Source organism: Rhagoletis pomonella, unplaced genomic scaffold (genome assembly GCF_013731165.1).
Source record: "Rhagoletis pomonella isolate Grant_MI unplaced genomic scaffold, Rhpom_1.0 Rhpom_scaffold_00005, whole genome shotgun sequence".
Classification (NCBI taxonomy): Eukaryota; Metazoa; Arthropoda; class Insecta; order Diptera; family Tephritidae; genus Rhagoletis; species Rhagoletis pomonella.
Genome location: NW_023458559.1, coordinates 67,530,277 through 67,548,148, shown reverse-complemented (window position 1 = coordinate 67,548,148; position 17,872 = coordinate 67,530,277).

Here is a 17,872-nt window from a genome sequence, read left to right as displayed (position 1 = left end):
ATTTTACCCCTCTTCATATTCATATACAGACTCCGGCGAAAAGCGTTCTAGTAAGGAATATTGGTACTAACATCGTGGAAGAAGGGTTTCTTAGTCGTACGAAGATTGATATTCTGACAAGGCAATATCCTGAAACTGAAATACTGAGAGATAAATTCCATGCATCCGAAGCCCACCTATACAATGAGGTTTAATACTGATCTAAGTAATAGGAAGAGCAGGGCAAGCATATCCGAGACATATCGAATAAACCACAACACGATAACCTGGTACACTGGTACTGGGGGTAACGAGGTAGGTGTAGTTGTACCTAGGTTAAGATACTCAGGTTGAATATACAGAGATTTAGGCACAATACCATTTTATCTCGGACACTGGGTTAATAGACACACAATAAATCCATGAAGGTGGCACACTATACCTTAAGGTCGCATCGTAAGCCTCCTAGTGTACTTCTGGCTGGAAAGAGCTTCCCATTAAAACCATTTGTCGTTCCGAGGCGAATTAAAGTGTAGGCCCCTCCATTTGTGTTATAACATTAGGATGCAAGCCACAAATTGGAGAAGGAGTCCGGCAAAACCCTTAGCAAAAGTGTACGCGGCAAACTATTATTATTATGTCCTCATAGTATAAACAACCCAATTCATGCAAAATAAAGAAGACTTTAACTGCTTTATAAAACGAAGATTTTTATGCGAATATCACTTTAAAAAGCACTTTAACCTATTTTATTTTTTATGTACAATGCTTTGTAGTGTATTGTATTTAGTCTAACAAAAAGCAGTCTTACCGATTTTAAAAATAGTACAAAGTTACAATATTATGCAAAATAAAAGTAAATAGCAGTTCTGCTTTTAACTAGCTCATCAGACATACCGTCGTCTCAGAAAACGGATGTCGAATGTTACAAAACACGGTTTTGAGAAAATTGACTTTGAAGTTTAAGGTCGAATTAATCCGAAACTGTACGGTAGATTTTTGTAACTTTTGAAGGAGACGTAGTTGGTGTTATTAGTTTTGATTTCCCATATTTTTACATTTAATATCTCTTAACGTTAATGAGAAAATTTACTTTTCATTCCGTATACATTTGTCGTAAGTAGCGTTTACTCACCACTTTGTTTTGTCCACAGAACATACGACAATAGTAAAGTATCTATTTCAACGACGATGGTATAATTTGATGAAAAAAACAGACATATTTATTAAATAATGATTACTTATTAGAAAAAAACATAACAAAAACATAGTCATGTATTTAATAAAAAAATCTGTACATCTCTTATGCTGTAAATATGTTACGAACATACGTTTTCTTTATATAAAAACAAAAAACAATACTTAAATTCAGTCTTTTGTACATTTTTATCTCTTTCATTTCATTGGAGACTCAGTGCAAGCTAAAATTTAAAAATTTAAAATTTTAAAATTAGTTACTTAGTTTAATTTTCAATTTTAATTGTATCGTTATAGTAGAGGACCATCCAATTGTCGTAAATTCAAAGTTTTGCGATACATACGACAAATGTTTTATGATTAAAGAAGGATTACATTTGTATGGGAATTTGTCGTATGTGTCACATACGACAAACGTTTTATGATTAAAAAAAAGGTACGTTTGTATGGCAATTTGTCGTATGTGACGCATTTTCAGCACATACAACAAAAGGCATACCCAATCATTAATATTATGTAACATACGACAAAATGCGCACGAAATATCTCAAAAACTAATGGAGATATAAAAAAATGGATTGCAGAAATCGAAAGAGCATGTCCAACTTAGTAAATCTGCATCAAAATCCCAAAATCGTGATTTTGCACATTCGTCATCCGTTTTCTGAGGCGACGATACATAAATATATCTAGTTAGTCGGGTGAATGCAGAGGAGACATTGGAAAGTGCGACACAATGTATGAACTGATTTGTTACATATTTAGTTATAAATACTCCTGTGGAGTCCGAGTTAATGCATACATACATATGTACATATGTGCATATATGTACATAAATATGAATACATACTTACAGCTATAAGTGCATAACGCTAACTTGGAAGTGAAATATATGGCAATGAAAATTAAATAAATGGCAAGGTAAATATGCGCAAAGAACTGGCATTGAAGTGAATGAGAATAGCATATACATACATATTTACTAGGAAATATGCAACAAGAAATTTGTTTGAAAAACTTGAAGAGTTTATAAAAAGAATTATGAGATTTAAGCAAAGCAAGCGAGCAAGAGCAATAAAAATTACTTTACTCCCTTCTTCTAGTAACCTCGGCTCACCCAGTCCTTCCTTGACGGAGTTTGTGCTGCAACAATTCTGCCTGCAATATCTTCAGACAGAACATTCAGCATGACGTTTAGTGCTAGTATAGACGCGGTTCTTAATGCCTTCTCCGGTGAGTTCCACCAGACAAGCACTCCGTAAAACTAGATAAGTTAAGCCTATGGTATCATGGAGCCAATGAATTATTAAGGGCGAGAGACTTCATATCTTACCAATAGCTCCCTTGCAGCAGTATACGGTAATCGACGCTTTCTTTGCCCTTTCCAAAGGTACTTTTGGTGAAAATGGGATGACGGACTCAATGAGCCTTAGGCGAAGTACGAGTGGTCGGCTGGAAATAAATCTCGATTTTGGTTAGGCGCTGGTCAGATTTGTTTTATTTCATCTAGCGCCCGGCAAGGAAAACTATGGAAATACTAGACACAAAAGTAACGCTCGCTCTAAGCAGCCACTGCCAAGTAATTCGAATTAATAATCAGTATCCCCATAAATTCCCAAATTACCCTTGTATCTCAACGGCTTGCCAGAACTTGCCCTGGTGCTGACAAGGAAATCAATGTTAGGAATATCCAGACAGCAGCACGATTAGTTGCCCGGGAACTAAGAGAGATAACATGTTTCGAGAGAACCTATGAAATGAAAATCCCTGATGAGTTCTTGTATGCTCCAGCCAGTCTACCCTCTTGTACAAAAAGTTTAGCTTCGGAGAAAATACTTAGTTTCAAAAAAACATTGTCAGAAAAAACTTTCCAGCAACAGGATTGGTTACTCCAATTAGGATTTTGTAGGATACAGCCAGTCCAGCCACTGCTAAAAAGTATCTCAGTTAAGGAAATCTTCCCAACAGTGAAAAGTGAATATCTCAAACTATTATTCTGGATCCAGTGCAGGCTCTAAGAAGATAAACGTGCTTCAGGACAACATATCCTGTTCCCATTTAAGACTGTCGAATTACAGATGCTGAGATACTGTCCAGGCGCTGCCAACGTAAATATACCCAGCACCTGGACTGGTTACCCAAGACAAGATATTGAGCGATAGGGCCAGTTCAGGCACTTTGAGAAACCCGTTGTTGAGAGAATCTGTTCAAGTTCTGAAATGACACCATTAATTAAAACCACATCAACCGATAACCTGATAACCAGGCAAGTGTAAACAACCACATTGTGAATGGTAAAATGAAAATGTGCAATCATTTTTTGAATGATGTAGGGCAAGAAATAATAGGGGTCTTCACACCGTGCTTGGTACTCGGTAATTCGGTGTATGGTAATTTTTCCAAATAGTGTTACACAAACAAAATACATGGGGAAAAAATACCGAACACCGATTTACCTAGTACATGGCGTATGAGTAACATTTTCCGATGTAGAGTTTGATTGTTTTTTTTATGCGCAATGCAAACTTAAAATCAATACATATTGGGATATTGGGAAAATTACCCGGGTAAAAATTAAGTCCAGTTTAGCGTCCCTACAGCGTATTTACTCTCTTTATACTCGTTTAAAGTGGTGCGGAATTAAACATTCTTTCAACGGATTGTTAGACAGCTGTCTATCACTCTATCAGTTTCGACAAAGTTCTGGCAAATATGATGGGATGGAAGAATTAATGCGGTTAAAGTGTAACAAAATTGCTCTACGAATAAGCAGATAGATGGTAGTCAGAGGTTGTCGAAAAAAAAACATTTCTTAAGTTGAACAATTCTGGTTGGTTGAATTGAGCGACTTATCAACACAAATACTAAAATTAAACATTTGGCTGTGCGGTGGTATCTACTAATGCTATACCCTCTCAAATCTCATCCGAATATAGTCGAACTTTTGATGACGCCAATCTCAAAATTCTTATTATACCCACAGTTACACCGTAATCTTAAAAGTTTTTTTTGTGGTTCCGCTAAGTATGAAAAAAATATAGCTATTAAAAGAATATTTAATTAATTTATCAAGTGCTTCACGCAAATACCCTACGCCAATCGTCTACTTGAAATAAAACGTGCTTAAGTGCTTCTTAAAATTCTCTCTAATCCAAAAAAGTGAAGAATGATGCAACAGACATACCAACCATTGGATTAAAAAATTGCAAAAAAAAACTGCAAGCAATGCATTCAAGCCAGTAATAACAACATGTGTCGCCAACCAAAAACAAAACACAAAAACATCCAACTTGTGGTATTAAGTATTTGTGGTTTAAATCATACCTTACTTGTTTTTGTGCCGAAATAAATCCTTCGGTTCGAGACTACGTGTTTCGCATATGCATTCACAAAATCACAGATAATCCCTAACGTGTAGGTTTTTTTTTCGGTAGTATGTCGTTGCAGGATGATAAATGTACTATGTTACAGGGAAGTACATATGTAGTATGTAGCCATTCCATACATACCTGTGTGCGCAGATAGCTTTAAAGGTAAAAAAGTTTAGTATAGCTTGTTTGTTTGTTTCACGCTTTGCCCTGACAGCAACAGAAAACAAAACAATTCATCAATAAATAAAAGCAAATGCCGTTGACAATGTTCATGATACAACAATGACTTGAAGTGCTTGCAAAAAAAAAATGGAGAAAAACACAGAAGTGTTTATCAAAAAAAAAACAAAACATACATATAAACTAAACAAAGGATGTGAATGCAGAGCACATAAATGTCGTCGGCGCCATTGTTTTTTACCTGGACAATGTTGGCTAGTTGGACTAGCAGTTATCTACAAACAGATGCATGTTCATATTTACATTAGACTGCATCACTCCCCATACAAAAAAAAATCGGTACGGGTTTTCCATTGGAATTATAAAATCTATTATATTTTAAAACGTCCACCAAAATATTTCGGAAAAATATTGAGATTTAAGTGAGCTAGACCCATTTGAAAATACCACCAAAAATGGAGTTTTTTATGAGTAAAAATAGTTTCTTAAAGATTTTTTTTTAAGTTACCTCAAATGTCAAAACGGCTTAAGCATAAAAAATCTGCTTAAAATATCTTTAAAAAATTAAAAAAAAAAAAATTTAACGGAATCGGGGTAATGACATTAATGCTATTTTTTAACTTTTTTCAAAGATTGGTATAAAAGAAACTTGAATAACTGAACCTTAACTCTTCCAGTTTAGACTTGTGAGGTATGGTTCGATTTCGGAGGGTGCAAATCTTTTAAAAATTGTTTCAGTAGCGAAAGTTCAAACTGAAGAGTTATTTTGTTTGGACTACAGTCCTACTGGAATAAATAGTCTAAGCTGCCGAGTGACACGAAACTAATCTACCCCCTTTTTCTATTGACGCAGATTTCTACTTAGATATTGGCGAGTCTTGCCATACTTGCCGTCCCTTTTAAAATGAGGGTATTGTAGAAATTGAGTAAGTGGCCTGGCACTCGGGTAAAAGACAACTTTGTTGCTTTGGGCTAATCAGCTATTTTGACCGATTTCGAGGCCACTTACACAATTTAGTGTATACTCCTAACGCAACACTAATGCACCGTTGTAGATTTTTCGTTGATGGAGGGGCTTAGCAGAGAATAATCGGTTTTCTTAGTTACATAAGTATGTTGTTACATAAGTGAGCTCGGTCATAAGTCGATTTCTAATAGCTTAAATATACTCCTTATCTTATTTGTGTGAAATGGATTACGACAGCCCAGAACAACTTTATGAAGTAAAAAAATCAATTTGATTGCAGCGAACTGAAAAATCAAAGTAACCACCGGAAGCAACACATCAAGGCTGGTCATCCAGCATCTCACGGGCGCTAATCGGTATACAGAATCGATTAAAGATCAAAGTTGAACCACGGAACAACAGGGGTCAGTAACAACTAACTACATACATACATACATACAATAGGAAGGTATGGTGTGTGCATGTACTTTATACTATGTGAATGACGTTATCTCCACTGCAAGTGCATTGCTTTAAATAACATGTATGCACTACATATATCAACTAGGCAGGCAGTGGCTCGCATGCATGAACTGAGCCTGTCAGAAAATTCATGGCAAATGTTGTTACAATATGAGCGAGCCGTCGAGGCAAATCCGCGTTCTTGAAATTACGATAGCGTCAGGCGCTCGTGTACTGTGGTGTTTGTGGCTTTGTTAGAGCATAACCTGCAGTCAGTGTTGGCAGAGAAAATTTTCGTTTGGAGCTAAAACGGTCGAAAAAAAGAGCTAAAAAGGGCTAAATAATACTAATAGTTGCTAAAATGAAGAGCTACATATTTTGGTTAATGTTGAGCATTTATTGACGTAAGGTGGTTGTCACATTTTCTGCAATTTTAATAAAAACAACGATTTTTATAAGTTTAAGTGCTGAAAAAAATCGTTTAAAACCAAAGTAAGGTGCATATATTTTGAATTCGGTGCTATGGCACTTATAACAGTGAACTAAAAATACCTTACAAACTGTTAAAGTCTGTAATTTCAAATATTTGCATTGAATAATTTTTACGCAAATTTTTTTTTGGTAAGTTTTACTTCCAGCTCTCCTTAAAGGTAAAATTAAGGAGGTGTAAAACAAAATCCGCGCTATGTGAAAATGGATTTTCTTTTAATTAATTTTTGAATTCTTTAACCTAGATCCAAGAGTTTATGGTGGATACACTGCGTCTCAAAATTTTTCATTTTATCAACGCTTAAGTTCTGGCGTATATATATTAAATACAACTAAACTTTCTGGAGCTAAAGTGCTAGATAAATTGGAAAAGAGCTAAAAAAAGAGCTTAAGCAGTGTTTGCATTATTCAACTTTGCGTTCAACAATTGCGTTCAACTCAACGCAGGGTTGCACGAAAAAAAAGTTGAATGGCTAAATGTTGGCTGGCGACCAACTTTGTTGAAAGCGATTAGTTGAAAGGCCATTCAACCAAAAGTTGAATGCAAAGTTGAACAATGCAAACACCTTTTTATGGCGAATATTTTGATTTTTTTTTCATATTTTGATATTTTTAGCCATTCAACTTTTTTTTCGTGCAACCCTGAGCTGAGTTGAACGCAAATGTTGAACGCAAAGTTGAACAATGCAAACACACTTTAAGAGCTAAAACCCAGTTTTCGGAGCTAAATAGAAAAATAAGCAGCTAAATCTAGCTCCAAAAGCACCGAAATGGCAACACTGCCTGCAGTACGGGGGAGCGACTACAGGACGGATGAATCGGTAGCTACCTGATAAACTCCGTCAATTACCGACCGACTACTTGCAGTGTATTTTAGCGATTACTTTTACAAGGTAATGTCCCTGCGGTTGTCACCATCGGCTCCGTCTGCACTACCGGGAGTTACTAAAGTAGTCACTTGCCTGATTTATGGGCGCCCTCTGTCGTAGTTATTCGCTATTCTGCTTCCGACTACTTCGACTCTGCACTACCATGTGCACTACCACGGGTTAATAGAGTAACTACTTACCTAGGAGTCGGTGTAGTAGCGGTTCAAAAGTAGCGATTGACTCCAGCAGTACTGGAAGGTATGTATGTATGTACACCGGTAAATGAGTAAGCAAATTCATATGCAATTTTTCTAAACATAGGCATAATGTAGGGTATGGTATGATTACGAAAGGGTAGATCTACAGGCAACTTGCACTGCGGCCAGATTTGGTCTACTGTGTACCCTATTTCAACTTTAGTTCTTTTACATGCTCAGGAATTGTATAAGCCCTGTTGCGAAATCTGCAATGGGTTGTCCTTTGCTAAACGTGTAGCTGTTTAAATTCTGGCTCTACGATGAGCCTAGCCTGTGTTGGACAGGTTGTAATAAGGTATTCCACTGACGAAAATTAAAATTTCAAATTGTACCTTATTTCCGAAAAAAATTGGCCTAAAACTGGATAATTGGATCAAAAAATTAATATGTATTTTTATGTGCATGTATACATTTTTGATAGTGGGTAGACAACCTCTCCCTTCGGTACAATATCTACTTTTGGACTCACATTAAAAAATCTTTGCCTTGAAAGGTATTTTTCCGTGGACTTCAAGCCAAAACTATGTTTTAGCCAATGTTTATGAGGGAGACTATTGGAAAAGTTTCCCACATTAGAAAACGCATCGAAATGGCTTTACAAATAAAAACAACTAAGAAAGTCTAAGTTCGGGCGGAGCCGAACATTAAATACCCGGCGCAAGTATTAAATATATGTTTTTTCACCCTTCCGAAAGCTACCGTAAGACGGGGTGTATCAATTTTGAGTAAATTAGCGTCTTTTAATTTCGAAATATTCCAGTTTCAAGCATTTCTGAAATTTACCGTTATATGAAAAGCGGCCGTAATTTTAGTCAGATTTCAATAATTTTCAACGTTTTGCTTTTATGTGGCAAACACAATAACCACACCGAGTTTGGTACAAATTGGTAGAACGGTTACCGAGATACATATATGTGATCATAAGTGGGCGGTGCCACGCCCATTTTCCAAAATTTTACCATAAACGTATTTCTTGGTAAAGAATTGTTGCAAGCATCAATTTTGAATAAATGAGCTTTAATATTTTCTGATTTATCGAAGATTTTGTATTTCTCTAAATTACCGTTATATGGGATGTGGGCGTGGTTATTGTCCGATTTCGCCCATTTTCAATACCAACCTACCTTGGATAATCAATTTATCAATTTTAAAGCGCCAGTTCGACTTTTATTCCTTTCTTTAACTGCTTTCTCTACTGGGTGAATAGTGCGTGATGTCACCGCCATTGGTGCAACAGACACAACATATCAAGTACATACTTAAAAGTACTTACTTATACATAAGTACATACATGTACATATATAAATATGTATATGAAGCGTACATTTGCAAGCTAACATCATGCAGTGTGTTTTTTCACATAACATTATCGCATTTTTCAATTTATTTTATTAATGTATACAAACGTGTGTACTAGGGTGATCCTTGTATCCACAAAATAAGAGCATCCACGAATATTTTAAAATTGAAACGAAGCCAAGCCAAGGTTTGAAAAAATTGATTTTCGACAAAAATTTGACTTTGATCAGCTACTTATAACACAGCGAGTTTATCAATTTATGTGAATAAGTTTCGAGTCAAAATTTTGTCGAGTGTTTTGCTATTTTTTCTATTAAAATTTTTGTCAAACCTTGGTAGCGATCCCTAAAAATTTGTTTAAAATTTTGAAATTTTCGTGGATAACACTGGTCTACAAGGGTTTTGCGAATAAGACGGGACCTGGTGTTTCCGAACGGATTTTTCGTGCTGAACACGAATCTGGGGTCCAAAACTTCCCATCACGTCACGTTTTCGAGAAAAAAGGGGTTGAAACCCCTAAAAACAGCGTTTTTGGACATTTTCGAAAAATTGTAGAGCCGAACCCTAACGTGCTACAAACTTTGCATATGTCAGAAATTAAAGGTAAAATTGTGCCCTTTCGAATGAGCCTTATGCCAAGTTGATCGCATGTGCCCTTGGAGCAGGGGGTGTATTTGTGTCTAGGGGTGCAGGAAAAAACAGCGTTTTTGGCCATTTTTGAAAAATTGTAGAGCTGAACCCTGACGTGCTACAAACTTTGTATATGTCAGAAATTAAAGGCTAAATCGTGCCCTTTCGAATGAGCCCTATGCCGAATTAATCGCATGCACCCTTAGATCAGGGGGTGTATTTGTGTCTAGGAGTCCAGGGAAAATTGATCGCAGAAAGAATTTCATCTTAAACGACCATATAAAACCATATAAAATTTTTAAAATCTAACTGCAGATTCGTAATCAGCGACTTTTAATATAGTTAAAACCTTGGCATTATTAATTTTCTATGATCGTTTAAGATTAAATTCTTTCTGTGATCAATTTTTCCTGCACCCCTAAACACAAATACACCCCCTGCTTTAAGGGTGCACGCGATCAATTCGGCATAGGGCTCATTCGAAAGGGCACGGTTTAGCCTTTAATTTCTGATATATGCAAAATTTGTACCACGTCAGGGTTCAGCTCTATAATTTTTCGAAAATGGCCAAAAACGCTGTTTTTAGGGGTTTCAACCCCTTTTTTCTCGAAAACGTGACGTGATGGGACATTTTTGACCCCGGATTCGTGTTCAGCACGAAAAATCCGTTCAGAAACACCAGGTCCCGTCTTATTCGCAGAAAAAAAGTTGAAATTTGTAGACCAGTGTAATTTTATTTTGTGCGTAGAGCAAAATAAAGGGGTGCCCCTTATAAAATTTAGATGTTGATATTTTAAGGACCAACCTTATGTATTTGCATATGTATGTAAATGCATACGTATTTTATACCAACAACTTAACTGATTCGCAGGCGACGGCGCCTACCTCCCACTAATATCCTTTCAGTGCTGGTGAAGTGGTGATTATGCTGAATGATGCTTCTTCGGTTATCTACTATCAACGCTAGAAGCGGTTGCAAATACCAGAAAATAGTGGCAGTTTGGCTTAAAGAGGTTTATATGTACACATACATAAGTACTTACTATACCTACATACCCAGCCAGCAGAAAAACGTACCTTTTGCCGACCAGTGCAGCTTTCGTACATTTTTTGTATCCGGAACCTTTCAGAAAACGATTTCTATATTAGTTCATCACCTTATTGCAAAACAATAATTTTAAAATATTTTTTCAAACTGAGCATTTGAAAACATGTATACGTACTCTCCAGTAGCTGAGTGCGCAGAGAAGTGAGCTACTATTTGTTAGCTTTCAGGAGGTTCCGGTTCGAATTCCGTCAGAAGCAACACATTAAAATTATTTACTAATCGAAATAATTGCTGAATCTTAAATTTGTTATTTGATTGGTTGCCTGTAACTATGAAAAAGTTTCTGTGAAGTTCATAAACAAACAGGAAATAAACGTGCAGGAAATAGTTCCGATACTAGCAAGTTAATATTCTTATTAAGTCTCATCAAAAAATTCCTTGTCGTTTAAAGAATAAACAGAATGCCGCATTATACTAAAGCCAGTTTCCCGACATAAGCTCAAAATATCATATATATATCTTTCCGTCAAGGTGTACGGATTTTTGGAGTGTTTTTTTTTCATATAATAAAAATGTTCCTGTTTTACACATATCTCATAAGTTTCTTGAAGTTCCTGAAGCCCCCATTATTTTATTAAAAAAAATCGTTATTTTCGTACTTGAGGGACTTATCCATTAACAGTTTGACTATTTTTCACCCGATTTTAAAAATCAAACATGAGAAGAGGATTTATAGACCTTTAAAATTATGTATATTGGTAGACTTCGATTGTTGCGAGTTTTTATCGCGTAAAATTAAAAAAAAAACTCTAATTTTCCTTATTTTTTAATCTTTAATCGCTTCAAATATTAAGCTGTTACTCGGAAGGGTCGACAACCTGAATGGAAAGTTTGTTACATGTACATAAATTAAGAACACACTGCTTGTTAAAAAGTTCTCGTCAGAAAAATAATAAGATTGTCTGTGAAGCAATAAACAAATAGGACTAGTGGAAATACATTCCCACGTCAAACGGTTCTACGTACCGGAATGACTCGGGTTTTACCCGACCAAGGGCTGTAGTTTCGGCGATCTAACCCCGTTTAGGTCGGCGAAATCCGTCAAACGTTGCTCTATTCTAGGGCTACATCTGCTCCGGGCCAGAAACTTATACCTGCTGCGTATGCCAGAGACGACTGTATACAAACTTCACCTCGGCCAGGTGCAACGCCTGTGACAGGTGGAGTCACCTCCGCAACTGCTCGGGCCTGCGTACAGACCGGCAATGGACACGTCGTTCGTGGCCACATGCTGTGCGAACCGAACCCCCTCCACGGCATACCACCACCTGCCCGTGCAGTACACAACCAACACACCCACACCTCAGCTCAACACAACAATAGATATACACACAAACATAATAGCACCCACACACCGCCGCCTAGTCCCTCCAACAATCTGCTCGGTTTGTCAGTCCAGAATATACCGTAACGTGACATCAGTCAAGTGCAACTCCTGCCTTGGCTGGTGCCACTTTAGGGCATGCTCAGGACTTCGCAACACGCGTGATTGGACGAGTGACTACGTGGGCCCCTGCTGTGCTAACCAGTCGCATACCTCCCCCGCGACGCCGCCAACCACCACCACAAGGCAGCACCCCCTTTTGCAGCACGTACAGCTCGGAGCCGGCAGGCGACACAACTCCTTAACACCACACATAACAATCGGTCGCCCAAGGCACACAAAGGTGCTACAATTTAACTGTAACGGACTCCAGAGCAAGATCGAGGAGATAACTGTCTTTATGGGAAGGCATGGAATATTAATAGCTGTGGTCCAAGAGACGAATTTGCACGGCAATTCAACCTTGGTGCATTGCGCCGGATACAACGTGCACCGTCGAGATCGCGAGCGAGACAATGGTGGAGGTTTAGCGTTCATCACGCACCACACCGTGCAGTATCGTCTTATCGAAGCAGACATCGACCGCAGAGATACCATCCTAGAATGTCAGGGTATTGTTATCCGGTCAGGCGATGTTGAGCTCGAAATATTTCACGTATACGGGGGTATCTGTCACCAGCTGCCCGGCAGGATATCACCCTGAAATAGGTGCGCTACTCAGAGGTATGGTAGTAGGCGACTTTAACGCGCACCACGATCTTTGGCACTCAAGCCTGTCAAATGATCGTAGGGGAATACATCTGGCTGAGCAGATAGCCGATTCGGCATTCTGCACAATGAACGACCACGCACCCACCAGGATTATGGGCAGCTGCTGCAGCTCGCCAGATCTAAGAATTGTTAGCGCTGGTCTGATAAACAGCGTATCATGACGACCTATGCTGACTTTGCCCATAGTCATCTCGATGGACAAACCAACCGACTTTGCTTCCGCGGAACACCGCACCTATATCAACTTTTCTAAAGCTGATTGGAAAGGCTTCGCGGAATTTACTGAAAGCACCTTCGCTGCGCTCCCCACACCAACCGACGTCCACCTTGGTGAACGTAAGTTCCGCACGGTTGTCACTGCTGCTGCAGCTCGCTTCGTACCGGATGCATTACGGACCCACGTCCAAATTTCCCTGCTGCAGCGGCTGTTATAGCCGACGAGCGTGACAGCCTTCGTCAGGCCGATCCCGGAAATCCTCGTATCAGGGATCTCAACGCGGAGATTCGGCTAGTGAACGTACATAAGCGAAAGAAGTGGGAAGAGCATCTGAAGACCTGTTACTTTACCTCTGTTGGGAGTAAGCTTGGTCAACCGTGAGGTTACAGTCCAATCCGACGAAGCACGACGACAGGGTCAAAATTTCTTTCGACGACCATGCTACGTCGGACCCGGAGCGATGCGCAAGCTATTTTAGCCGGCAGTTCATACTGCATCCTCCGGTGGACAAAGCCAAGCATCGAGTGACCAGAAGGTTGCACAAACTGCCAACAACTTGTGCCCCCCTTACCTTCACCAGCGGTGAAGTTCAGGTGGCCATAGGGAAGGCGAAAGCCTCCAAAGCCATGGGTCCCAACGGAATATGTATGTTTATGCTGAAAAATTATGGTCCTGCGGCAGTAGCGTACCAAACGGAGGTCCTCAATATGTCTATGGCCACTCTCATCATGCCAGACATCTGGAAGGTTGGGAGAGTGGTCCCACTGCTCAAATAGGGACAACCACCCAACAAAGGAGGTTCTTATCGACCGATAACACTCCTTTCTCTGGTAGCGAAGACACTAGAGGCCTTGCTGCTCCCGTTTTTCACAAACCACCTGACCCCAGCGAAGCATCAGCATGGTTTCCGTAAAGTGCACAGTACAACAACAGCACTTAACGTTATAAATACTCAGATAACATATGGCCTTAACCGCAACCGTGCCTGTGACAGAACTATTCTAGTAGGGTTGGACCTGTCAAAGACGTTTGACACTGTCAGCCACTCCACGCTATTAGAAGATATAGAGGATTCCTCTCTCCGACAGAGGCTCAAATGGTGGTCGGCGAATTATCTGAGTGGTCGACACTCGTCGGTAAAGTTTAGAGACAAATCGAGCAATCTTAGAAAAATAAAACAGGGGGTTCCACAGGGTGATATCCTTTCACCGCTACTGTTTAATTTTTACATTTCAAAGCTCCCTTAACCACCAGAGGGAGTCTCGATTGTCTCCTACGCCGAAGATTGCTCGATCATGGTGACTGGGAATGAAATTGATGACTTGTGTTCGAAAGCGAATGGGTATTTCTCCGAGCTTTCTCGCTTCTTCACTGCAAGGAGCCTAACCCTCTCCCCTACGAAATCCTCTGCGACCTTGTTCACCACCTGGACCAAGGAGGTCAGGCTACCGCTGGGAATTCACGTCGATGATACACTAATTTCGACGGTGAATAACCCCAAAATACTCGGAGTAACCTTCGACAGTCTGCTCTCCTTCTCTGCGCACGCAACCGCTATTGTCAACAAAGTACAGAGCCGCAACTAGGTCCTCAAAGTCGCTGACCGGCAGCACTTAGGGCAAAGACAAAGAAACGTTGCTGGCAACATACAAGGCAATAGGCCGGACGGTTTTAAACTACGCAGCACCAGTGTGGTCGCCGGAGACTAGTTGGACGCAGTGGATGAAGCTGCAGACAACTCAAAACACCGCACCACGGACAGCGACTGGATGCCTTCTGATGTCGCCCCAACACCATCTACACGACGAGGCGATATTGCTCCCGGTCAAGGAGATAACACCATGCTCTGCAAGCAGTTCCTTGTCGGGAGTGATACACGTGGTCACCCGAATGGACAGCTGTTTGCAGAAAAGCCCTTGCCCAGGCACGTCAGGAGGCATCTCTACGAACTAACGGACGAAGTCCTGAGGTTCATTAAACATCCTCTGGACCCGTCAGCATATCGGCAGGCCCTGAATGGCATTCACAGGTAGTCAGTCTCGAGCTATGTAGACTCCAGACCTGTGAATGCCGTTCTAGGCGCACAACCACCGGACATAGACGAGACGTAGCTTCATCGGCCTCGGCAGACAAGAACCACAATAGCCCAACTTCGCTCTGGCTACTGCAGCAGGTTAAACTCATACCTGAGCAGACTTAACGCATGCGGAGAGACACCTCGTGACTCGAAGCATCTCTTCGTATGCCCGGAAAACCCAACAACCCTAACGCTTTTGTCCCTGTGGACCGACCACATTGATGCTGCACGCTTCTTAGGGCTGCCGTTAGTGGAACTTGATGACAACGAGTGAGTTATTAACCGATCAGGGCGGGGTTGTTATAGCCGCTAAAGCAACAACAACAACCATTCATGGCATGATACCAGATAAAACGAGCTCAGCCCCTTTTAATATGCATAGCATTGGCTGAAATGCTATTGATAGCGTCCGCCATCATCAGGAGATGTCGCATTGTATTTATTAAACCCTAAGTTAAATAAGTATTTAACGGTCGCCGTGTTGTAGTGGTAGCAGTGTGCGCAACCATTCCGCACGGCCTGGGTTCAAGCCCGGTTTAACCCAACATGAATAAATATTTTTTTTGCTCTTTTGTAATCTAAAAGTGCAAGAAAACCCCACTTAAGTCACTGACTTATGTTGTTTAAGAAATGAACCTCTATACGCGGTATTATTTGAATAGGAAGGAATGTATTGGCATACGTGGTTCTTACCCAGGATTTGCATCTACAATTAAGGAAGCGTTTACAGCAAAAAACTTATGTTTGAAAAAAATTTGACATGTGTGATTTTTGAAATGGCCGATTGAATTCAAGGCACATAAATACAGGTAGAAGCCAAAATGATGTTGCTCTCATGAGAACCAAACCTTTAAACTTCAACTTGTTTTTCTTTTATTTCCTATATTTCGTTACGCTTTGAATGTCATATCGTTGTTTTTTTTTTTTTTTGAATGTTCGTTAATAACAAATTTTAATTAACATTTGAATTTTTGTAGTGCTGTAGAGGTGGGTAACTCAACTCAGAGTTGAGTTATTGAGTTGATTCCTATAAGTGAATCGGTAACTCAGACTCCCTGTCCAAAAAAAAAGTAACTCAGTAACTCAGTTGATGCCATAGGGCTCACATGAATCAATTGAATCATAGTGGCTCATATTTGTCCATATAACTCTCTCGCTTCGCCACAGTGTTTAGCATGGCAAAGTCTTGCATTTTGTTTTTGCACGAGGCGAATTTATACAAGGTGGTGGCAAGAATACAACAACAACAACCACATGTATTTTGTATTGCGGGTGCTATGTCAAATCTCACAAATTCTTATAATTTCGTTTTTTTTTTAGTTTTTCTCGAAATATGTATGTATATAAGATATATAAAGATATGCATATCAAATCAATTGCCTTTCCAACCATATCCACATTTTGAAATTCGGTACAATAGGTTTCGAAATATAAGCTTTTGAAAATATTGAAAATTCCACCTTTACCCTCCCCCTAGCACCGCCCTATTAATTTGCACACAAAAAAAATTACACCTTTCAAATCAGTAGAAAGGAGCTGACCACGCCCACTTTAAAGTTTTGTTTTATCTCAACGGCCGCTTTACCGCATTTATGCCTCAAAACGAGTCTACGATACGAATGAGTGTAACATACAAAGAGTCAAATGAGTTAGTTGAATGAGCTGACTCCTTAAAGTGAGTTGGAGTCATTGAGTCAACTCCTATAAATTTGCTGAGTTACCCACCCTTATAGTGTTGTGCAGTTTATACTTAATGTATGTGTTAAAAATGCAACACCGAAGCGTTGTTTTTTATGTGGTGTTAAATATAAAGCAGATACCATTTAACGTGCCTCAATGTCCTTCGCGTAAAGAGCGTTGCGAAAGCAGCTGTGGGACAGAGCTGAAGCGAAATGCCTTGCTGTGCGTTAAACATTTTAAAGCAGCAGATTTCATAAATGCACCGGGAGGTACAGGAAAGGCACGTTTGATGCCAAGTGCTGTTCCTATGACCCTTATGCCGGAAAGTCCCTCCAACAACACTGCAACTCATAAATTAAAAACATAAAACAACATACAAATTAACAAATTTTAACTAAAAAAATAAATAAATAGAAACAAAACTTCAAATTTACTCAAAAACGTCAACCAGCGAAATGTAATTTTTTATTTTTCCTTACACACGCTCATTTTTATTTTTACTCTCCCGAAAACTTTGACTTTTGTAGGTTCGATGTCAATTTGGCTTCTACCTGTTTTTATTGTACCATGGATTGAATTGTAAGCATCTATGTATGCTCTTTTCTTTTTTGGTACACTTCTCTTGGCCACTCAGTTGTTCCTAATAATTACAATTTTGTTTTAACATTTTTAATATACAAGGTTACATGTATCTGAATGTAAGTACATAAAATACTCGTATTTGTGTACATTCATAACATTTTTTTTTTTATATAAAACGGTAAATATTAAAAAGAAAAAATTTTGCATTAAAAAAGGCTTGAGTGCCAACAAACTATGCTAATCGAAAAATCGGAAAAATGCCAAAAATTGGCAAAAAAAATATTAATTTTTCATCTTTTGTTAGCTGCTCAACCAGCTGCCAGCTTAAACGGAGAACAATAGTCCGGTGACAAACTTTGGTATGATAGACAAATGCATTTTACACTATTTTTTGCACTGTTCCATTGTTAAAATTTCCATTCAATGAACGACAA